Below are 24954 nucleotides of genomic sequence, written 5' to 3' on the forward strand. Positions count from 1 at the left end.
ACAAAAAAAAAACCTATTAACAAATTCTCTAAAATATCTCCCTTTGATAAGTAGAGTTTAATTCTCCTCCTCTTATATGGGCTTAGTAAACAGAATGTAACAGGAATGATGGTATGGGACTTTCATGAATAGGTCATAAAAAGCATTACAGGTTTCTCCTTGCTCTTTCTCTTGAGTCACCCACTCTGGAGGAGGCCAGTTGTCATTTCGTGAGAACATTCAAGCAGTGCTGTGGAGGGGTCCACATAGCAAGAAAGAAACTGAGACTTCCTGCAAAAGCCAACTTGGGTGTAGATTCTCTAGTCCCACTCAAGACATTAAAGGACTAAAGTCCAGGCTGATGTCTTAATTGAAACCTCATGAAATGTTCTGAACCAGAACTACCTATCTATCTATTTTACTCCCAAGCTGCTGATCCATTGACAATGTGAGATTGAAACTGTTGTTTTAAACTGCTAAATTCTGGGTATAGCAGTAACAGCTAATATATATTTACTTAATCTGGTCTTAGCCTACCACTGTTTTTTTTCTTCATCCTTTGATCATCATTGTATCTACACTTTAGCATCACCAAAATGCTTATCTTTTTCTATTTAAACCATTCTGTTTCTGGCCTTTGTGCCTTAGTTCAGGCTTTCCCTCTTTGCTCCTTTCTTTTTATTTCCTTTACTCTTTAGTTTGTTTGTTCTTTTATCTCTCTCTCCCTCTGCTAGTTGCTTCTTTTCTGCAGCTCAAGTATAATTTCTTCAATGAAGTATTCCTCTACCCCATCCCTCATGTTGGGATAGATTTCCTTTCTTTGTGCTTAAACAATAACTATAGCTCTACCACTTAAAAAAAAAAGTCTTCACATTATAGTGTGAGCTTCTTGAGTGCAGATACTGTAACTCCCCAGCACACCAATGAGGAGTACACAAATTCTCCCATCCCAATCTCCTTACTCCCTCACCAAGGGGTGGATTCTGTATCTCTTCCTCTTGATACTAGATGAAACGTTGTGACTGCTTCAAACAATTGAGTAGAGCTGAAGTGATGCTATGTTACTTCCAATGTAAGTTCTAAAAATGCCATGTACTTCTGCTTTGCTCTCTTTAGACCTTTCCTCTTGAAATCCAAACATCATGCTGTGGGAAAGCCCCAACAGCCTGTAGAAGCGCCTACATAGGGAAGAAGAAGACTGTGAGCTGAACTGGAAAACATTACCCTGTCAGCCATGTAACTGAACCATATCAGAAAGGGATCTTCCAGTTTCTAGATGAGTCTCCTAAGCTGATGCCACACTAATCGTACATGAGCTTTCTCTGCTAAGCCTTGGCCAAATTACAGATTTTTTGGAAAAATAAATGATTTTTATGACTTTAAGTTACTAAGTATCGGGGTAATCTGTTATGCAGCGATATAAAACAGGAACATGTAGCACAATTCCTGTAGCACAGGTATTAGGCAAGTATTTGTAACCTGGTCAGTGATCCTGATTATCTAGAGAGAACTTTTCTTCTGGGCATGTTAACGCACTTGTTCATTAACCAAAGCTTTAGTTAATCTGTCTTAAGGCATGTATTCAAGCTGTATCTTCTTTGAATTGACTCCCTACTTTCCTTACATATTTACCTGTTCAAATCTTTTGCTTCCGAAAAAATCCCTTGAGTCTTCCCTCTTTCTTCCCCTTGTTGCCTCTCTCTTTCCTTCTTTCTTTTGCTTCCTTTTTAATAGATATGTCATGAACATCTATCACTCAGGATATCATGTACAATGATAGTCTCCACCTTCATAAAACTTTACATTCCAATTGTACATTCAGCCAATAAATAAACAAATAATTAAAAAAAAATCCCAGAGTGCTTTATTATTAAACAGTGTCTGATAATAGAGACTAATGGTGGGGTGGGAGTGGGCAGGAATGTGACCCTATTGTAGATGGAGTGTTCAGGGAAAATCTCCCTAAAGAGGTGACATTTGAGACCTGAAAAGTAAGAAGGAAGAAGTTAAGATGCAAAGACAATGACATCCTTGGCAGAAAAAACAACAAGTATAAAGCCTTGAGCTGGGAAAAATAAATGTGTTTTGTTGGACAAAATAAAGGAGGTCTTTATAACTGCAGCATAATGAATTAGGAGGAGAAATCGATGAAGTTGAAAAGATAAAGAGGAACCAAATCATGCATGTTTAGAGACCCAGAGTAAGGAGTTTACATTTAATTTTAAACACAATTGATAATTATTAAAGAAGTTTAAAGTAGGAGAGAGCCACGGTCTGGTTTACATTTTAAGCTTACTCTTGCAGCTGCGTAGGGAATGGTTTGTAGGTTGGCAAGAAGAGGTCCAAGGAGATCATTAGTAGGAAAAACCAGCACTGGATGGTGGTACCTTGGATTAGGGTTGTAGACAGAAAAAAATGTATACATTGGAATAAAATTTGTAGTTATAACTTATAGGACTTGCTGATGACTCAGATGTGGATGCTAAAGGGAAGAGAGGATTTCCACCTTTGGTAAAAGACTTGCACTTTATTTTAAGGCAATGGGGAGCCATGGAAGGTTTTAGCATAAGAGTGTATACTCCTATGTTTTCCTGAAGGAGGCCTTCACAGATACCTCCTCTTGACACTAATCTCTCCCTCTTCTGTGCCTAATGATTTTGGCTCTTACACAAAAGGTAGCATAGGTACATATTAAAAGCATAAGGAATTTTGCAGCTGAACTGATGCAAATTGATCTGCACTCCATATCTACTTCCTGCGAAATGTATGACTTGGATAATTCTATTCAATTCTGTGCCAATCCTCTTCAAATACTAGTAGCATCTATATTAAAGATTTGTTGGATTAATTAAATGAAACACTGGGTGAGAGAAATGTACTTTAGGAAGAGCAGGAAGAACATCTAACTTTAAATTTGGGGGGGTGGCATGGCACTTAATTATTATATCTAATATTTGTGGAGCACCTATCATCTGCCAGATCCCTTCTAAGTGTTTCATTCTTTATAACAATCTGATTTAGTTACTGTTGTTATCCTCCTTTACAAATGAACAAATAGATGTCCAAAGAGCTTAAAAAATATACCCAATGTTATATAATGCTTAACTCATATGTAAGTATTTATCTGCATCTTTATGTATCTATATCACTCTCAGACATCAGGGAGTGGTGTGTCATATCCATCTAACTCTCTTCTCCATCTCTGGCACATTGCAGGAAATAAATTCACATATACTGAGTGAGTGGACCTCCAGCCTTTGACTCACATGTCAAACCTCCTGTTTGACAAGATGAAGACCAGAGTTTTGGAGTTCTGGCTTTGTTGAGCACATTCACACAGCTGAGCTTGGAGTGTCCTGAGTGCAGCTAGCTAGAGAAGGTACTCAGCTCCATGACGAAATCAGATCCCCACATGGTCAGCCAAGTGCTCAGCTGCCCAGTCCATATTGTGCGATGATCTTGTGGCTAATTTCCTTGTGCTGTTTGGTCTCAGAAGCTTAGCAATGATACAATAAAACCTTTATTAACAAGACTATTCAGTGACTACTGGGGCAGAAAAAGAAAGCTGCTTTGTTTAAACCCTTTTGCAAAATCTATAAAATGTAGTGCTGTCTCCTTCTGCCTTGGTAAGAGCTGTGCAGTGAATACAATTTGTATCTTGAAATTAAAAAGTGAATGATTCCCATATCTTACAACAATTTCAGTGATTATTTTAGAGAAGAGGGTGTGGGAAGGGATTGGGCTAAAAGTGCTCTGAGATGAGGCACCCTAGTTTGAGATGCTCATTTTAAAATAACATGATTGGGGAGCATTTCCCCTCAGAACTGATCTTTTCCCTTAAAAAAATGGAGTGAAAAAAAAGGGAAAAATTAATGAAAGTTTTTGGTTATTGTCCTAAGGCTTCCTTCAAATCTCAGCTTAATTTCTCTTCTACAAAGTATGTAAAATAGTTTTTACTGAATCAAAAGTCTGCTGCTGTGTTTGGTTTGGTATATGTAACTGTTCATTGGTCTTTAGGATAAGAAGGAAGAAGAGGGAAGTCACTGATATGGGGCCCACTAGAGAATGGATTGTTCTCTACGCTTCAAAGAGAGTTTTGGTGGATTTATTAGGGGAGCACCAGGGTTCAGAGCACATTGTGAGAGAAGGGACATGTGATTTAGCAGATACTGAGAAGATCCCTCTGCCCAAAATAGACACACCTGCTTGTGGATGTCTGGCATGCCTTTAGCTGGGGACAAAGCCAGAAAGGCCAGCTGTTCCCTCAGATACCCTTCCCACAGGCTGGCTAAGGCCTGAAATTCCAGCCTTGAACTTAAGGCTAATTTTTTCTCCACAACCTACCAAAAAGCACGTGCTTAGCTTCCCCTCCTCCAACTCTAAAATAAAGGTGTCAACAGACATTTTCACTGTAGTATGAATTACATGGACTCGTGCAAATAACAGAAATTATGGAAGTAGGGGAATTCTTCCTTCTCCCTGCTTAATTCTAAGACTTTAGTCAGGTCTTTAACTGCTTATGTGGCAATTTCCTCCTTTTAAGATAGGAATAATAAGCCAAACTGACAAAACTGAAGGCAGCATTAAATAACACAAGTATAAAAACCAAGTAGCAAAAGGCTAAAATCCCAAATGTCTATCAAAGAGACATTAGTTAAATAAATTGGGATATTTACACAATGCCATATAACGTATCTCTGAAAAGGAAAGAAATATAGCTGTGTGTCCTGAAATATAATAATGTCCAGGCCATATTGTTAAGCAAAATAAGCAAGATGCATAACTGTATTTATAGTATACTACAGTGTGGATAGGAAAGGAGAAAAAATAAGACAAATACATATACATATTTGTTTATGATTGCAACAGCAAGATAAAAATCAACAAAAAATGCTTACCTATAGTTGGATGGAGGAAGCAGGGGAGTAGGGGATACCGAAGAGCTATACTTCTCCACATACTTTATTTTATTTATTTATTATTTTTGAGACAGAGTTTTTGCTCTTGTCGCCCAGGCTGGAGTGCAATGGCGCAATCTTGGCTCACTGCAACTTCCACCTGTTGGGTTCAAGTGATTCTCCTGCCTCAGCCTCCTGAGTAGCTAGGATTACAGGCATGTAGCATCACACCCAGCTAATTTTGTATTTTTAGTAGAGATGGGGTTTCTGCACGTTGCCCAGGCTGGTCTTGAACTACTGACCACAGGTGATCTGCCTGCTTTGGCCTCCCAAAGTGGTAAGATTACAGGCATGAACCACCCATACCCAACCACCTTATTTTATTTTTTGACTTTGAAGTTGTGTAAATGTTTTGCATGATTAAAAACAAAAGGGAAAAACACATCAAAATATAACAATTTCTAAAATTTTAAAACAAACTGAAAAAAATAACTTAAGCATATATCAATCCTGTGACGTAATGATCTCAAGAATTACTTTAAATGACTTTAGAACACACATTTTGATTGTATGTCCTTAGGGAGATATATCCTAAGCACAAAAAGAAGTACAAAGAATCTTAGGTTGAATTTTGTTGGCTGGTTTTTAGTGGTGATATTTACATTCTTATTGTTTATTTTATTATATCTAAAATAGGATAAAGCAATTAAACAATTAAATTATCCTTAGGAGATAAAATTTTCAGAGTAAGAAAACATGAACTTAAAAAAAATTGTTAAAAACTCTATAACCTTTATTTTGAATTAGAAATATTGGTAAGAATTTATAGTTTAGTTTTCTTTTTCTCAAAACGGCAAATTTCTTAGGAATGTCTACAGACAAGGCCTAGACTTGTGATCAATTTAGTAGCAATAATCACTCCAAGTACCCAGCATTTGATATCTAAGTACCATTTCCATCTTAAAGGAACCAGGGCTCCTTGGAGAAATGGCTGATGCTAGCATGATCAGAAAGTATTTGAGATGAGCCTGAGATACACAGTTATGTCCCCGTGCATAAAATATATGAGCCAGCTTAAGGAGCTGATATGGTTTGGCTGTGTCCCCACCCAAATTTCATCTTGCATTGTAGCTCCCATAGTTCCCACATGTTGTGGGAGGGACCCAGTGAGAGATAATTGAATCATAGAGGCAGTTTCCCCCATACTGTTCTCATGGTAGTAAATAAGTCTCATGAGATCTGATGGTTTTATAAGGGATTTCTCCTTTCGCTTGGCTCTCATTTCTGTCTTGCCCGCTGCGATGTAAGATATACCTTTGCTCTTCCTTTCCCTTCCACCGTGATCATGAGGCCTCCCCAGCCATGATAAACTGTGAGTCAATTAAACCTCTTTCTTTTATAAGTTATCCAGTTTTGGATATGTCTTTATTAGCAGTGTGAGAACAGGCTAATACAGCAGCTCCTATTGGGAAAATTTGAGAATAATTTAAGAGCGAATAGTGACTGCAATGTTTTGAAACACGTTAAACATGCAAAATCCTCAACCTGATTTGAAGGTCGTGTGGGCACTAACTCACTATTCTGAAAACAAACAAATAAAAGGAAAGAATCAGTCATTAATCTGGCTTGTGGTGTTGTTTTCAGATAAACAATTGATGAGGAAAAATGGTTTTTTATTGAAGAGTTACAGCTAATAAATAGTGGAGGACTGATAGAATTGAAAATATCCATTTTGATAACTTTAAGGAAATAATGGATCCAGGAGACAATCATTAATGGTTGCTAAAACTGTGAAGACTGCTGAGAAACTCTTCAATGAAGGAATCAGACAGACATAACCAAAACCCACTAATCAGTACTAATGTCAAAAACATAGACAATCAGGAAACCTGGAACTCCAGATACAATATATAGGTAGTACATTCAATACTTATGATGGATTCTTATTACACACACAAATACATCCTTTGGACTTAACTACATGTTTATATTAAGTGGTAATAGAAGAATAAATTAAACAATATGACAAAAGATAAATCAACAAATAATTTAGGACAATCTGCAAGTTAAATAATTTATCTTGACTTGCCAACAGATGACATAAAATCTTGGGTGAAAGTAGGAGAAAGGGAACTGTCATGGATTACAAAAGACTTAGAAGACTACCAACCAAAGGCAATGGATGAAGCTTATTGGATCTCAAATTAGTCAAACTATCAAAATGCATTTCGGAGCCAGTAAGGTAAATTTGAATGTGGCCTATTTATGAAATAATTTTATACATTAATTATTAATCTTATAATGTGTGATTATGACATGATCATTATGGTTCTGTAACAACCTCTTACCTATTAAAGACACATAATCAAGTATCTGACATAAAAAGGTGTGATATCTGGGAGATGCTTTAAAAAGTTTGAGGAATAGGCAAACCAAAACTGGCAGGCTCTTGAAAATTGCTGGAGATGGGTAATGGGAATTATCCTATGATGTTCTTTTTTTATTATTATTATAGACTGGATAAAGATGTTCTTTCGTGGATAACTAAAAATAAGCAAAGCATCTGTTTCTAACATATGACAGACCTTAATGAATGTTAGAGTTCTTTTCATTTTTAGCCCAAATTCTGTTTCGGAGGTCAAACTTTCTCCCTGGCTAATGTTTATGGACATGGCGGAAACACTCACAGTCTGGGTCGGGTGGCCATGGGGAAGGAGGAGAAAAAAGTGTCCTAAAGGAGAAGAGTGGGACAAAATCAGGAGGACGTGCCTGGGCGTGCTAAGATGATTTTTGTTATTTTTCTCTTTTGCTGGCCCAGATCACTGGCTATCTTCACAAATGTATGCAGTATCTTCATGTAAACTAGAAACAGACCTGCCTGGATGTGTGGTGAAGAAGAGAACTTTGTAGGATTTTAACCCCTTCTAACCCCGAAAGCTGGTTAAGAGGCATAAACAATACAGACACATGAAGTTGGTCCTGGCCCTGTTGTCAGGTGCAAAAAAGAAAAACAGACCTTTGAGATTTTTGAGTGGTTTGAGAGAGATAGCTGACCCTTCACATACATCCTTCTTACATACACCTGAGTCTGTTTTCTACCTCTAGAGGTAAGAGGCTCTTGGGGATTTGCACATTCTTTATCCCTTTTATTATTATTATTTGGTAAAACATAGGGTCACAAGAGGATAAATACCAACAGAAGTTTTATTGAAGGAATCTATCATTTTTCCATAAGTTAGTGCCTGAAGTACATCAGTAAGATTCCAGGAATGTTGGCCTGGTGTCAGGGTTTGTGTTGGGGGCTGGTAGGCAGGGGTGGAGGGTGCTTGGCCTTTTTGCAGAGACATGAATGCAAAGGGCAAATTGGGAGTTATTTCCCGTCAGGAGAAAGGGTTCCTTGGATATGGGTTGACTTTAAGTTCATTATCTGCAGATAAATACCAGGCTTGGCCTGGAATTGGGAGTAGCTGCTGTGTGATGCTCAAAACAAAAACAACAGGTGGCTGAAATATACTGTGCAGGAGACACGGTAGTAGGACAAAAATGGATTTCTCCACTGTGAATTCAGACAGGACCATGCCCAATTGTTGCGGGTGGAGGTAGGGAGCAGTTGCAGAATTACTGGGTTGAATTTGGTAGGAAGTAGGACACACATTTTCCCATCATCCCTTTTCTGATCCTTTTCATCAGCTGACCAGGGTGGGAAACTGTCCCTTATGTATGCAGGGGCAGGGGCCTGGGCTGACCTCAGCATGTGGCCATGAGTCTTTTCCCACCTTACCATGTCTGCAACCATGAGAAGGAATGCCTTCCCTTGGAATTGGCAGTCCTCCACTGTTAGTAGTTGTGGGATCTTGGGCATGTTATTCAGTCTCTCTGAGCCTTAGTTTCCTGTCTGTGGACTGAGGATAACATAGGGTTCTTGGCAGTACCAAGTGAGATAATATAATTCAAGTGCTTAGCACATCAAATGCCTGGAGGAACTGTGCCCGATGCCAGAAACAACTTGTGGATCTCTTACTTCATTCAAAAAGGAGAAGGAGCCTGGAGCTGTGTAGTTGCTTCTATGGAGGCTTTATTTGCATGTTGCATTCTCTCTCAGAGGGACAACTGCAATTAGTCAATTAGAACAGAATGTTGGCTAAGAGAATTCAGCCCAGCTCAGTAGAAGTGAATGCTGTAAAAGTGTTCTTCCATTGTCGTATCACAGGCTTTTGACTATTCAAGTAATAGTGGAAGTTCAAAACACTGGGGCAAATATGCTCTTGCCATGGATCATGCTGATTTGATTTAAGGTAAGTCAAGTAATGATTTTAGGTAAATCATTAATTTATTTTGCTGAAGGCATTTCACCAAAATTTGACATAATTAGCTTCATGTAGCAAGACTTAGGTTTGCTAAGCTTACATGGAGCTAAGCATTATGTCACAATAGGGGAAGGAGGCATTTTCAACAGCAAAACTTGAACTAAGTAAGGTACTTTAAGACCTCCTATTGTTCCATTGTTTTTTGGAATCCCACACATTGACTACCCAGAGGAATTTTTTCCCTGAGAAAACAGAAGGGTCTATACAAAACAAGCTATCTGTTGGGGAATGGTGGAGAAAATGAAAGTTTAGACCTATTGAAACACTATTCCAGGAGCCGGACTCGCCTTCCACCACACAGACTGCTTTACTTTCCCAAGTGCTGCTCTAGTTGGCCTAAAAAACTCTTAAGTCATGAAGACACAGTCACTTGCCATTGCTGCCATCTAATGGGGTCAAATCATATCACAGGACTAAGTTAAGACCTCGTGTGGTTTGCTATTCCCTGGAATACCAGTGCTCTTACAGGTAGACTAGGCTTACATTAAGAGGAGGAGGAAGAGACTGATTATATGATGTGATTTTAGGGGTGAGAGGATAGCTGGACATTTTCTCAACTGCTGATATGGTCTGGCTCTGTGAACCCACCAATCTCATCTTGAATTGTGATCCCCACATGTTGGGGGAGGGGTGATGGGACAGTTCCCCCATGCTGTTCTGATGATAGTGAGTTCTCATGAGATCTTATGGTTTTATAAGGGGCTCTTCCCTCTATGCTCTGCAGTTCTCTCTCCTGCCACCTTGTGGAGAAGGACATATTTGTTTCCTCTTCCATCATGATTGTAAGTTTCCTGAGGTGTCCCCAGCCATGCAGAACTGTGAGTCAATTAAACCTCTTTCCTTAATAAATTACCCAGTCTTCGATATTTTCTTATAGCAGTGTAAAAATTAACTAATATAATTACCATTATCTTTGAGAAGAATAACTCTAGGTCAATGCTATTCTAAATGTCACCCAAGCATGTGTATCAGCTGAAGAGAGTAAGTTTCTTTAATGGCAGAACACTAGGGTAAGATCAGTACCATGTCCTGAGGAAACAACCTTGACAGTTCTGTGTGATACCAGAAATGTGCAAAATGACAAGAAATTGCCACTCAGGGATGGGAATGACGCTAAATATAGATAAAATTCTTCTGAGTAGCACTTTGATTTTTAGGGCTCTTTAACATGTATCACATCATCAATTTGGCCACTAGATAGGAATTAGGATTTCCTGGTAGGAGTGAGGGGTCCTGGGAAGCCTAAACTACAAATAAGCAAATTAGTAATTTAAGACTATTTATAACCATGATTAATTATAATGGATAACCAATTCTATGCTTCAAAATTTTGCATATCTTTCTTGTGGTGTATTGTTAAAGAGCAACATAGCGTTGTTTACAGAATATTTTGGCTATGATGTTGAAATAGCTGAATTGTTTGATAAACTTACTCAAAACACATTATTTAGTTTTTCTGAAAGCAAACTTAATGGAACATAATTAATGTGTTTCTTCTGCCCACCACTTTAATAATTGTAGCAAATATTTATTAAATAGTATGTATGAAGTACTATTCTAGAAGCTTTGGATATCTTTTAAACATAAAAGGTGATATACTCTTAGATATTCTGAGAAATTGTCAAGTGATGTGGTATGTTCCTTTGGAAATCCAGAGGATGGTTTCCATTCAAAAGCATAGCATCCATCTCCTTAAGTTTTACCCAGCTGTTTAGGAATTAGATCATGGGCTGAATAGTTGAATAATTCCTTTTATTCCATGCTGTAGTGTATTGAAAACACTAGTGTCAAAAGGAGAGATTTTACTTTTAACTTAAAGGATATTTGTGATAGCAGAAATACTATCTGCCACAGATGCAAATTAGCACCCTTGACTAATCAGTAGTCTTATAGCTTCCCTGAGCAGGTCCTGCATAATTAATAGGGAGCTAGCATCCAAACTCCAGCCAATGGCAAACTAGTCAGCAGTGGGTGATTTACTGATGAAGGGATGTATGTGTTTTGTTTTGTTTTTGAGTAGGTCAGTTGTAGAATTAGGAATTGGCAGTTAAAATTACCATTGACTTCTTTTACTCATTTGGCAGGACAAGATCTGTAGTCATTTTCCTAAAAGCATTATCAAGTAAGGATGAGGTGCTTATGCAGCTATTAGAGGGAATTCAGCAGTATCAGAGGTTTGAAAATAACTACTGACGTTGGAGCCTTGGTTGGCAAGAAAGAGCTAGGACAGTGAAGAGAAGACATTGATCAAGGGATTCAAAGAATAATACATCTGTGTTTTTAAACTCTTCTATGGAGATACCTTCTCACAGTGTTTAAGGCTAAGGGACAAAAACATTATCCTGGTTACAAGGTCCTTTACTAGGAAAAAGAGTAGGGTAGATAAGCTGTCCTTGAAATTAGCAAGAGCAAATTGCATGATATGGATTTGTGTACATATAAGTGTATTTAGATTTGGAAAAAATCCTTTCTGTACACTCAATCACAATTCACCAACATTAATCTCTGGGAATCCAGAGTATATAAAACATGCTTTAAGGAATGTCAAGAAGTGTGGTGTAAGAGGAAAGTTTTTCCCTATTGTGCCATATATTTCAACCCAAGAATAACAGAGCCTGAATGATTCAAACAATGACCATTTTACTAAGCTGCAATTTCATGAACACCTATTATGTGGTAGAAACTTTGTGTAATCACATCTAATTCTCAAAACAATATGTACCTCATTTTACTATGAAGACAGGAAAACTCAAAGATTAAATATACTGGGCAGGAACATGCAACGTCTAAGTTGCAGAGTCATTATTTAACTAAGGTATGTTTATTCTACTGGGGGATCACCTCAGCTTTCTGTGTTTATTGTCATTAATCGGGCAGAAATCCAATTGCTACCCTCAACCACCAAATAACCACAATATATATTTTAAAAATTAAACCTATGCCTTCTTCTAAAAGAAACTCAAATAATGTTCTTCCAGTATACTGCTGATGTTGGGATAAAGCAGATATTTTCTTCAGATGATATTCTGTGCCTTTTGTTGGCACTTGAGCAAGATTACAAAGAGTGATATCATTAATCATGCAAGTTGTTCCCATCTGTAAAGTGTCAGTGAATTACATTCTTCAGAGTACAAGTGAGAATGGCCATCTCTGCCATTATGTATTGTGGACAGTTCTAAATTAATGTGAAACCACCTTCTCTCCATAATCATGACAGTGTCAAGAAGTAATGGGGCATTTAATTGAAAACAGCAGACAGTATCCAGATCTTTGATAACTGCTTTTGGAAAATATTACATAATTTAGACAGGGGGAACATTCTATTTCATAATTATTTTATTAGGCTGGTATAAAAATGATTTTTGCACCTTTTTGATTCTAGGAGAATAAAAGAAGTAAGTGGCACAGATACTCTGCTAAGCAAGAAAAAATGCCCAAGTTTAAAATGCTGGGCTGCGTATGAAAACAAATTATAACTAGCCTTCTATATCTTATCATCATTTCCCCAAGATGTGTGCCAAGTATTTACAAATGCATTCAAGTTATTAACCATTTTTATTCAAGTTGTTTTGCTGAACATCTTTAACGAGTATTTTCACTCCGTATATGCAAATAAAAACAACTTGTGTTCAAATAGACACTCCAAATGTATCTGAAAATGTTTGTTCTCTTGGATAGCATAAAACATTCTTCCGTAGTTTCCTTCTTTAATTCTTGCTAACCAAATTTGCTTAATATATATATTCTTTCTGATGATCCAAAGGCAAAGGTCTTCTCCATGTTCGGAGAATTATTATGAATTCTACATCAATGTAGAACAACTTGAAATTTTACTGTATTAATGTATTTGTAACAGCAAGTACTGGGTGTGGAGTTATCTGTGTATGTGTAAATGGCATATTTGTAGGTATGTTTTTGTAACATATATGCATTATATATTAAATACATAATACATGTACGTATATGTGCATGCACAGGTTCTGTGTAGTTATCTATTGAAATTTTAATTTATTATTTATTTATTTTACTGGTGGAAGTTTTTTCCCATTGAAAAGTGGCGTTTTATAAATATGAAGTTCAAAAAAAAAATCCTGAGGTGTATTGACTAGGGATTCATGAAGGTAAAATTCAAAAATTTATTTGCTAGATTCTACCAACTAAGTATGGTTCTAATACTAGAGTTACTGGGTTTTGATATTGGGAAATATGTAAATAATTTTTTACAATTTTCAATTTTTACCAAGATGGTTGGTAGAAAGCAAATATAACCATTATGGTGAATGACATACACGCGTGCATTTAGAAGACTCTTCCTTCAAGCTCTTTTGGGAATGGGCCATAATTTGGCAAAACAGTACAAATTAAATAAATGTAAAGGCTAAAAGGATATTTACTGCTATGGCAATAACCATCAACACTGTGAATTTGATGTTCATGTTTGCTATGCACATTTTTAATGTCCTATCTTGACACCCAGAACAACAAAGTAAAGTAGGTCAACTCTGCATTCATCAAACATTACTTTTATTTATCGTTATTTTTTACTTTTAATTGACACATAATAATCAGAAATATTTATGGACTATAGTGTGATATTTCCATACATGTAAACAGTTTGCGGTGATCAAGTTAAGGTCACTAGCATATCCATCAGCTCAAACATTTGTCATTGTGTTGAGCTCAAACACTTGTGTTGGGGACATTTAAAATCCTCTCCTTTACTTACTTGAAAATATAAAATTATTAATTAGTAATTATTTAGAACACTAAATTATTTATAGAACACTATAACTTATTCCTCCTATCTAGCTGTAATTTTATATTTGTTAATTAACTTCTCCCTATCTCCCTGCTTCCCAGCCTCTAGTAACTATATCCTAATCCCTACTTCTATGAGACCAAATATTTTAGCTTCCACATACGAATGAGAACATGTGGTATTTGTCTTTCTGCACCTGGCTTATTTCACTTGACATGATCTCCTGGCTCATCCATGTTGCTGTGAATGAGAGGATTATTTTCTGTAATGGCTGAATAGTATTTAACAGCATATATATTTACATACACACACACACACACACAGAGCACATTTCCTTTATCCATTCATCTTCTGCTGGACATTTAGGTTAATTTCACATCTTGGCTATTACAAATAGTGCTGCAATTAGCATAGGAGGGCAGATATATTTTTGACATACCAATTTCCTTTTGCTCGAATATATACTCAGTAGTGGGATTGCTGGATCCAATGGTAGTTCTATTTGTAGGTTTTTGAGGAATGTCCATACTGTTTTCCATAGTGGCTGCATGACTTTGGATTCCCACCAACAGTGTGTAAGAATTCCCTTTTCTCTGCCTACTCACTAGAATTTGTTGTTTTTTGTCTTTTTTTTTTTAGTAATAGCCATTCTAATAGAGGTAAGACGATATCTTGTTTTGGTTTGATTTGCATTTCCCTGATGAGTAATGTTGAGCATTTTTTTATGTTGGCCATTTGTATGTCTTCTTTTGAGAAATGTCTATTCAGGCCAAGAGTAGTGGCTTATGCCTGTAATCCCAGAACGTTGGGAGGCCGAGGTGGGTGGATCACCTGATTCAGGAGTTTGAGATAGTCCTGGCCAACATGGTGAAACCTCATCTCTACTAAAAAATTACAAAAATTAGCAGGACACGGTGATGGGTACTTGTAATCCGAGCTACTCGGGAGCCTGAGGGAAGGGAATCACTTGAATCTGGGAGGGTGGAGGTTGCAGTGAGCTGAGATTGTGCCACTGTACTTTGTTTGAGTTCTGTATATATTCTGGATTTTAATCCCTTGTCAGATGAAGTTTGCAAATATTTTCTACCATTTAGCAAGTTGTCTTTTCACTCTGTTGGTTGGTTCCTTTTCTGTGCAGAAACTTTCCAATTTTATATCATTGTATTTGTATATATTTTTTGTTGCCTTTGATTTTGAAGCCTTATCCATAAAATATTTGCCCTGATAAATGTCTTAAGGCATTTATTCTATATTTTCTTCTTGTAGTTTCCTAGTTTTGAGTCTGACATTTAAATATTTAATCCATTTTGAGTTGGATTTTGTACTTAGTGAGGGATAGGGATCTGGTTTCATTCTTCAGCATATGAAAATCCCATTTTTATAGTATCATTTGTTCAAGAGATTGTCTTTTCCCTAGTATGTGTTCTTGGTGTCTTTGTCAAAAATCAGTTGGCTGTAAATACATGGATTTATATCTGGGTTCTCCATTCTGTTAATTTGGTCTATATGTCAGTTTTTATGGCAGTACCAGGCTGTATTGATTCCTTTAGTTTTGTGGTATATTTTGAAGTCAAATGGTGTGATGCCTTCAGCTTTGTTCTTTTTGCTTAGGATTGCCTTGGCTACTTGGGGTCTTTTGTGGTACCATTATAATTTTAGGAGATTTTTCTATTTATGTGAGAATGTCATTGGTATTTTGAAGGAGATTGCATTGAATGTGTAGATCATTTTGGGTAGTAAGATCCTTTTCACAATATTAATTCTTCCAATCTATTAACATGGATATCTTTCAATTTTTGTGTCCTCTTCAATTTCATAAGTAGTTTATAGTTTTTATTGTAGAGGTCTTTCACCTGGTTGGTTAAATTATTCACAGGTATTTTATTTTTTGTAGCTATTGTGAATGTGATTGGTTTCTCAATTCCCTATTTCAGATGATTTGCTTTTGGTGTATAGAAGTGCTACCAATTTTTGTATATTAATTTTGTACCCTGCAACTTTACCGAATTTGTTTTTCAATTGTTACATTTTTCTTTTCTTTCTTTCTTTCTTTTTTTTTTTTTTTTTTTTTTTTTTTTTTTTTTTTTTTTTTTTTTTTTTTTTTTTGTTGTTCTATACATAAAATTCTGTTATCTGCAAACAGGGACGATTTGACTCCCTCCTTTCTCACCTGGATGCTGATTATTTCTTTCTCTCTCCTAATTTCTCTGGCTAGGACTTCCAGTACTATGTTGAGTAAGAGCGGTGAAAGTGGGCATCCTTATCTTGTTCTCATCCTTAGAGAAAAAGCTATTAACTATTGCCTGTTCAGTATGATGTTGGCTATGGGCGTGTCATATATGGCTGTTGTTGTGCTGAGGTATGCTCCTGCTGTACTTAGGTTGTTGAGAGTTTTCATCATGAAGAAATGTTGAATTTTATGAAGTGCATTTTTTTTTTGCATCTATTGAGGTTAGCATATAGTTTTTGCCTTTCATTCTGTTGATATTATGTATCATGTTGTTAGTTACAGTGTCTATTTTGTTTAGATCTAAAATTTAGGATCTATTGATTTGACAAAAGATTTGAGTGTTGGTTGCTCAGTGGGAAAAACTCTTGCAATGTGGATAAGCTAGATTTCTCATGATTTGGTCATATTAATCATGACTATTTTGTGCAAAAGGAGCCACTGGTGTCCTTGTTATATAATATGCTGTGATTTTGTATTCCAAACCTTAAACAAAGCACATTGTATGATTGGATTGTTGTTCCTCTTTCAAGTGACAGGGATAGTCTAAGATATCGAATTTGAATCCCAAAATGCTGATTTTAGACAATATAATGGTTAACAATAGGAAGGACAAATACATTTAATTCATATTGACTCTATTCAGTTGGTAGTGGCTGCGGTGTTGAGGATTCTGAAACTGTATCTGGGCTACACAGATAATTGATGTGTCACAGAAAATAGTTGGTGGATGTGTAGCACAATTTTAACATGGTTTCTGAGTAATTATATTTTATAAAGAAAATTCTAAAGTTATCAAACCATCTTTGGACCTATCACTAAAAGTGTGAGCTAAGATTAAATTTATGTTATCAGAGAGGAAACTATATATATTTTTTAATTTAATAGGTGTTTTAAATTATATAAATACAACAACAGTAATAAAATGTTATTAGTGTCACATGGTATTTTGTACCTTTAAATTTCAACCGCTTGAATTGCTTAAATGAATTACTTTATCAAATAATCAGACCATAATGTTTCAATTATTGTCAGTGCCTTGCAAATACATTATATAAATGCATGACATTTTCAATTCTGAAAAATGCCCAAGGATGGCTGAGCGTGTGGTCTATGAACTCACTTGGTTGTTGAAAACCAGTTTGTCTCTTTAAGGCCAGAGATTTTTTGTTTTTCAGAGTGTGACATAAATTTTATGCTTAGTAAAATAAGGTGTGGTATATATTTGATGCTAAAATAACTTGTCTGCTCAATGAAAGAAAAAAAAACATCTGACAGGTTTTTTGAAAGAATCATAACCATTAAAAGAGTAAAAATTTTACACTAGATCCAGGTTTTCTGACATGTAGGTAAAGACATCATCTATCCATGACAGCACCGTACTTGAACAAAGAATGAAAACTCCATTTTGATAATTTATAGATACATGATTTAAACAGACCAGTTTGGAAGGCAAAAGGCATAAGTGGGCAACCAATTACATTTTGAGAGATCAAAGAGTATCCTCTACATCAGTTTGTTTCAAGATATTTAGATTAAGACCCCTGTAAGAAGTGCATTTTTACATCACAACACAGAGCATACACAAGTGCTCACACATGCACACACATACAACTGAAACAAGGATTTACTTAAAAATACTTATTCTTACGTATTAGTCCATTGTTACACTGCTAACAAAGACATACCTAAGACTGAGTAGTTTATAAAGAAAAAGAGGTTTAATGAATTCACAGTTCCACATGGCTGGGGATGCCCTACAATCATGCAGAAGGCATAGGAGGAGCAAGGGCATGCCTTACATGGCAGTTGGTAAGAGCGTGAGCAGAGGAAATGCCCTTTATAAAACCATCAAATCTGGTGAAACTTATTCACTATCATGAGAACAGCATAGGTAAAAACCACCCCCATGATTCAATTACCTCCCACTGGGTCCCTCCCATGACACATTGGGATTATGGGAGATAAAATGTAAGATGAGATTTGGGTGGGGAGACAGCCAAACCATATTACAAGGATTTACTTAAAAATGCTTATCCTTAGTGTTTATGATTGGTTATAGTGTTTCCTGTTTTGATCCATTCCATGTTTCAAAAGAAGCTGGTTACAGTGGACTAAATTGATTTCGCATCTCCATAATGAGCTACTATCCATGGATGGAAAAACAATTGGACCAGGCAATTTGAAATTTTTTCACTGACCAATTGTTGTGGCACCATATATGTGCAGTTTTGGTGTAACGATGAAACATGAATTGTAGCATGATTAAATCAGGTAATTCTGAGTGAGAGTTAAGCAGAGTGAGAAGAAATGGAGGTATGAGTTTGGGTTTTGGCGTTGGACAGTTGCTTTGCATGCACTCTTATTGAGGGCTAGTTTTGCATCCCGGTAAAGGGAATAGATTCTGTAGTCAGACTGCCTGCGTCTAATTTCCGGCTCACAGTTAGTTGTGTGAATGAACATGAACAGGCTACTTAACTTCATCAGGCCTCAGTTTCCTCAGCTGTAAAATGAAAAAAAAGTTACCCTTTTTTGACATTGTGAGGTTTTCATTTAAGGCTTACAGAGTAAGCATTCAATAAATATTAGTTATTATTATTGAACATCCCATAAAAATGAAACAAGAAGAGTGTTCAAATATCTGTCTACATATTCACATGGTCAAATTGACATAGATGTAGGCTATAGTGGCTGTACATTTGTCATGTGGCTGGCCCTGTGCAAAGCACTTTATGTACATTTAACCTTTGCAACATTGGCGAATGCATTATTTGTCTCATTTTGTAGATGAAGAAATTGAAGCTTAGGGAGTTCAAGTAACAGAGTTGGTAAATGGCAGAGCTGGGATTCTGGCACAGGTGTATCTGATTTCGGAGCCCAAGCACCTCGTTTATTAGTTGTCTTTGGTCCTACTTTCCCCCATAGCCACATGACTCACTCTCTTGCTTATTTCATGTCTCTGCTTATTTTTCACTAATTTATCCAGCCTGTAGAAAACAGCAATACCCTCCCTCATCCCTACACTTCCTGTCTGCCACACTGCTTTACTTAGTATGACAACACCTTATATCATATGGCACTTTATAATGACTTGCTTATTTCTCCATCATTTATCTCTCACTGAAACAAAAGCTCTATAAGCCCAGACCCTTGTATTATTCACTGCTGTGTCTCCAGCATCCAAAGTGGTATCTGGTAGCTTCACAAAACAGGTAAATGATTCGAGTTCTTTCTGTCAAAGAACAACATTTGTTTGACTTTAGGAGTAAATTACAATGTGTTCTTATATGTATGGATTAATCTATGTGGTACACAACCAAACAAATATTGGTAGTCCTTCCAAGAACACAATTTATTCACATTTTAACAAGGACTGTGTACAAATATGTATCAATGCAAGTTTTTATCCTTACTCTGTGTGATTGGCTGTACTTTTCCTGTTTTTATCCATTCCACATTTCAAAAAAAGCTGGTTACAGTGGGACACATATTCAAAATTGTCCCAACTAGTTCCGATGCATTTTCTTTACTGATATGTGTTTTTGATAATCATTTTATTTATATATAATTTATTTACCACAGAATTCACCCCTTGAAAGTGAATACTCCAATGACTTTTAGGATATACATGAGATTTGCAACCATGGCAGCCATCAGTTTTTTTCTTTTCCTTTTCTTTTTTTTTTTTTTTGAGATGGAGTTTTGCTCTTGTCACTCAGGCTGGGGTGCATTGGTGAGATCTCGGCTCACTGCAAACTCTGCCTCCTGGGTTCAAGTGATTTTTCTGCCTCAGTGTCCCGAGAAGCTGGGATTACAGGTGTCCATCACCATGCCCACCTAATTTTTGTATTTTTAGTAGAGACAGGTTTCACCACGTTGGCCAGGCTGGTCTCAAACTCCTGATCTCAGGTGATTCACCCACCTTGACTTCCCAAGCAGCCATCAATTTTAAGACCTCGTCATCACCCTCCACAGCAAGCCTGTATCCATTAGCCATCATCCCTACAATTTGCTCCCAAATCTCAATCCTATTAAACCATTAATCTAATTTGTTTCTCATGGATTTTCCTATTTAGACATTTGATGGAAATGGAATCATGCAACACACACACATCCCACAGTGGTATCTAGGGTATATAACGTATGTTCTATAAATATTCATGTTCAAATAAATACATTAATCATGATCAATGAAACAAGCTACAGGAAACTTAAGATTAAGACAGCCTTACTGATAATTCCATTGCCTTTAGATTTATTCTGAATATTTTCATGTGTATGTCATATTTGTGATGTTTCAAAGACATTCCGTGAGGCATTATCTCCTCTAAGAATTGGGGAACCTGGAGTCCATACATTGGGCCTGTTCCTCTACTTAATTTTACTTGGTCCATTGGAAAAGTACGAAGAAAGCGATGTTGTTGTTTACAATTATTGCATAGCTGAGAAAATGGAACAAGGCGTCAGAAGCCCTTAGCTGCAGTATCCTAAACTTCCACAAGATGGTGCTCCTATTCTGTAGAAGTCACTGTATCGCTCCTGGTTCTGTGACTTTCTGAGTTTGTCAAAATTAATCTGTGCCTGTCTCTGCCTTTTTCTTAGATTTTTGATGCTTGTTTCTCTCTCCCTTTGTATTTTCTTTGTTTCTCTTATATTTAAAGCTTTACCTGGGCGTTTATTATATAGAACAAAGTAGGCATCTTTATTGTTTAACAAAATACGGTGAGTTTTATGTTCCTTGAGATTATCTTTAAAATCTAATAAATGCACAAAAATGTAGACTACTTATTTCTCTAAGGAAAATCAAATATGTAAAAGCTGTTTCTGAGGTCACTCGCGGCTGTTTCCCTCGTTTTATTATTTATTTATTTATTTATTTATTTTGAGACAGAGTCTCACTCTGTCACCAGACTCCAGGCTGGAGTGCAGTGGTGAGATCTCGGCTCACTGCAACCTCCACCTCCCGGGTTCAAGCAATTCTCCTGTCTCAGCCTTCTGAGTAGCTGGGACTACAGGCGCGTGCCACCACGCCCAGCTAATTTTTTTGTATTTTTAGTAGTGACGGGGTTTCACCATGTTGGTATTGTATTTTTTAATGACAGAGTTTTAATTTGTTGCCCAGGCTGTAGCGCAGTGGTGTGATCATGGCTCACCACAGCTGCAAACTCTTGGGCTCAAGTAATCCTCCTGCCTCAGTTTCCCAAAGTGCTGAGATTACAGCATGAGCCATGGTGCCTAGCACTGTTTTGTAAGATTTTTAGGAGTTGTGAGGCTTGGAAGTATTAAATTGTTTTTAAGATCATTCATGTGGCTGATATATGACTATTTTTCCCTCTTTTAAGGTTAATTTGCAAGACTCAGAGGAGTTTTAAAGTTTGGAGGTATGCAATGATTTGCCACAAATAGTCTAGGTTGCTGGAAGAACCAGAAATCGCATTTAAGTCAGCTTGCCTTAAGTCTACCCCACGTTCACTCTGCCTCGCTGACATCCTGCTCCTTAGTTCTCTGAATCAGTCCTGCTATTCAAGAAAGAAGTTCAAACAGTAGGTTAGTTTAAAAGGTGGAAGTAGATGATTTCTGACAGCTGACAACAGAACAAGTAAATACAGGTCAGCTGATGTGGTAGGCAACACGTTGGTATTATAATGTCCATCCTTTTTTGTTTTTTTTTTGCTTTTTCAGCATCCTTTCCTTTTGGAGAATGATGTGCCTTACCCCTCTACTTGATTACAACAGAATCAGTAGGACCATCAATCTTGTGGCTTGGTCTTCAGTTCCTGAATGTGTGCATGACTCAGACCAGCCAACTGGAGAAACTCCTCCCTGGAGGAAGGGATTGGCTCAAAGAGAGCCCGGAGCCCGCACTGGGAGCCTCAGACAGTGTTTTGTGTGACTTGGGGAGCAATGCAGACAGAGGACATTGCTATTAATATTGGCTGTTGGGACTGTGAACTCTTAGTACCATGTGTAACCATTTACTTGGTAGTCTTAACTGGGTGCAAAGAAGAAGCGACAGCATTATTTTTTGCTGCCTGCTGCCTTCTCTGATCCATTGACTCACATTCCTGTCCTGTGATAATATCTTAGGAAAATCTTATGACGGCCAAATCACTTTCAACATCAAAAATGTTTCATTTCGGGTATTGACACATCTAATCTGGTCCAAGTCAAAACTTTGATGTCAGATCCTCATTAGAGTTCCTTCCTTCCATCGAGGTCAGGTCTGCGCTGTACTTCATGATCACGTGACCATGAAGAGGCGGGCCCTCTAGTCCCACTGCACTGCTTACCTGCTTTCCTTCTTCTTCTTTCAGGGTATTGGGCCAGGGAGGAGAGGATGAGCGGTAGAGAAAGGGCCTTACCAATTTGGTGCTGTTTTAATCTGACTTCGGTATTTTCTGTCGTGGCAGGTGTTCAAATGTAGGTTTTGGGGGGTAGAGGGGTGTTGTTGGGTTTATCAGAGATGCCCTGTGAGTCTTCACCTGGCTCTCGTTCAAGTGGGTTCTTCCTTCTTGTCTTTGTTCTTTTGGTTCCAGTACCTCTCAGGACTTTTCCCGGGGGCTAATAATTTCTGAATAGCTTTGATTAAAATAAAATTTATACTTCTGAATTAAAGATTCTCCTCACGGTTTTCAAATCTCTGCACCACTTTATGCTATTTGACAGGATTCAAAATCACTGTTCTGTTGAAATGTGTAGATGAGGTAGGTTGGAGGGATGCTGCAATCTTTTTCAGGGTTCCCATATATGACACAGCTGATTAGACCATGATGTTATTTTACAGTTGGTGGTACAAGACATGAACTCTGTGATTTTTTTTATGTGTGCATGTGTTTTTTTTCTTTCTTTTATTTTTCTTTTATTTTTGGCTTTTGTCCTGTCAGTGGAGGCTCAGAGACCCTTGGCATCAAAGTACGTTGTTTTTTAGCCCATGTGCAGCCACTATAATCCTATTAGAACATGATTTAATTGCATGGAATACTTTAAGTGGTGGGTGAAATCACTATTATGATCTTCATTATTATACTGAAAGTCTGACAAGGAGTAGTTCTCCTATAGCAGATGATGTGGGTCCTGTTTCCAATACTAGAGTCATAAAAGACCCTCTAGTCCAACTGTTTGCTTTATGTTCAAGTTTCATTTCTGGACTTAAATATTATTTTCCTTAAGTTGGACCTACATTAAAATAACAAAATGGGTTAAGCAGGATAATCCAATAATCTGGTCGTTACCTGAAATTAAAAGTCTGGCTTTTTTTCTTTCCACTGAGATAACTGATTATTGGGCAGGTTATTTTTGAGTCACTGTGACTCAGCCTGAGTGACTCCTTTTACTCCTGGACTTCATTGACTGCCCTCCTAATGGATGCCAGTGACTTGCCTTTGGCATGTCACCTGCGCCAGCATGAGCTGCCATTCAAATGGTTCTGTGCTCTGACAAGCTGCACTCAGTGAATTGCCAGCTGGATAATTCACAAGGCACGGCCGTGTGCAAGCCAATACCAGCACCTGGAGGCCTTTACAGATGCTGCCGCTAAATGCATGAAGAAATCGCAAGTAAAAGTTGCACTTTTTTCTTTTAAGGCATGTATATAAACCTGCAGCATTAACTACCTCTTTGGTTTGAAACTGCAGATGTAAACAATATTTCTTTGACTAAATTATGCCCTATAAGCTCCAGGGGAAAGGAGACCCAGTCATTAAAGATAAAACATCAAGTCATATAAAATGTCATGTAACAGTAGACTGCAGCCTTCACTGCCATTGCTTGGAACATGGGATATTATGGGTAGGATGTTATGCCTTCCAAACTGTGTTAAACCCGGAGGCTTGCAGTGAGTTTATCAGAAATCAGGGGTGCAATATCCATGATTATAACTGAAGATGAGATAAATCCTGACTTGGAGACTATTCAGCAGTCTGGTTGGTTCCATTCAGTTCAAAGCAATTCAGTTCAGTTCAATTCAACTTAGTCATTCATTTTCATAAGTGTTTCTGACACACTGTATGTACTGGGCACTGAGAGGACACAAGGAGGAAAAGAGTTGAAACCCGCCCCTGCTAACGCAGTGCTGGTGCTCTGAATCCACTCCTCTCCGTCCGTCTCCACCCTTCCCAGCACACTGGAAGCCTGGTTTATGTGGAGCCATCACAGTGTTCTTTTGCTGTTGGCTTTGGATCGGTTCAGGCCATGGAAGCCACCAACAGGAGATGCCAGTGGGGAGGAGAGATAACTTGGAGTGTTTATTCCCCTAACTCCCTCCTGAACTGCAGGCTCATGTCTGGTTTGCATCGATCGGGCCAATCGTCCTCCCACGAGCTCTGTCTCTGGATAGATCCTGACTACCCATGGCTCCTTTTTCTTCCCCTTTACATATAACATGTGGTGAGTGCTCCTTGGTGTCCCTGTTCCCAGGATGCTGCCCTGGCCTTGTTGCCTTTCATAAGCTCTGCTCACTCTTTTGAAAATACTCTTTTTAAATATAACTCTTTCAGATTATTCAGTTTGCCTGTACTATCCGTGCCTTGCAGAGGAGCCCAGAGGATACCCAGAAGTAGGCTTCCACCTGAATTAATTAATTCCTTTATAGTTGAGTGCCTGTTATGGGTCAAGTGACTAGGTGCTAGGTCCTGGGGGTATAAACCTCTGTAAGTTCTCTCTCCTCCCCACTGGCATCTCCTGTTGGTGGCTTCCATGGCCTGAACCAATCCAAAGCATTTCCTA

Source organism: Cebus imitator, unplaced genomic scaffold (genome assembly GCF_001604975.1).
Source record: "Cebus imitator isolate Cc_AM_T3 unplaced genomic scaffold, Cebus_imitator-1.0 Scaffold68, whole genome shotgun sequence".
Lineage (NCBI taxonomy): Eukaryota > Metazoa > Chordata > Mammalia > Primates > Cebidae > Cebus > Cebus imitator.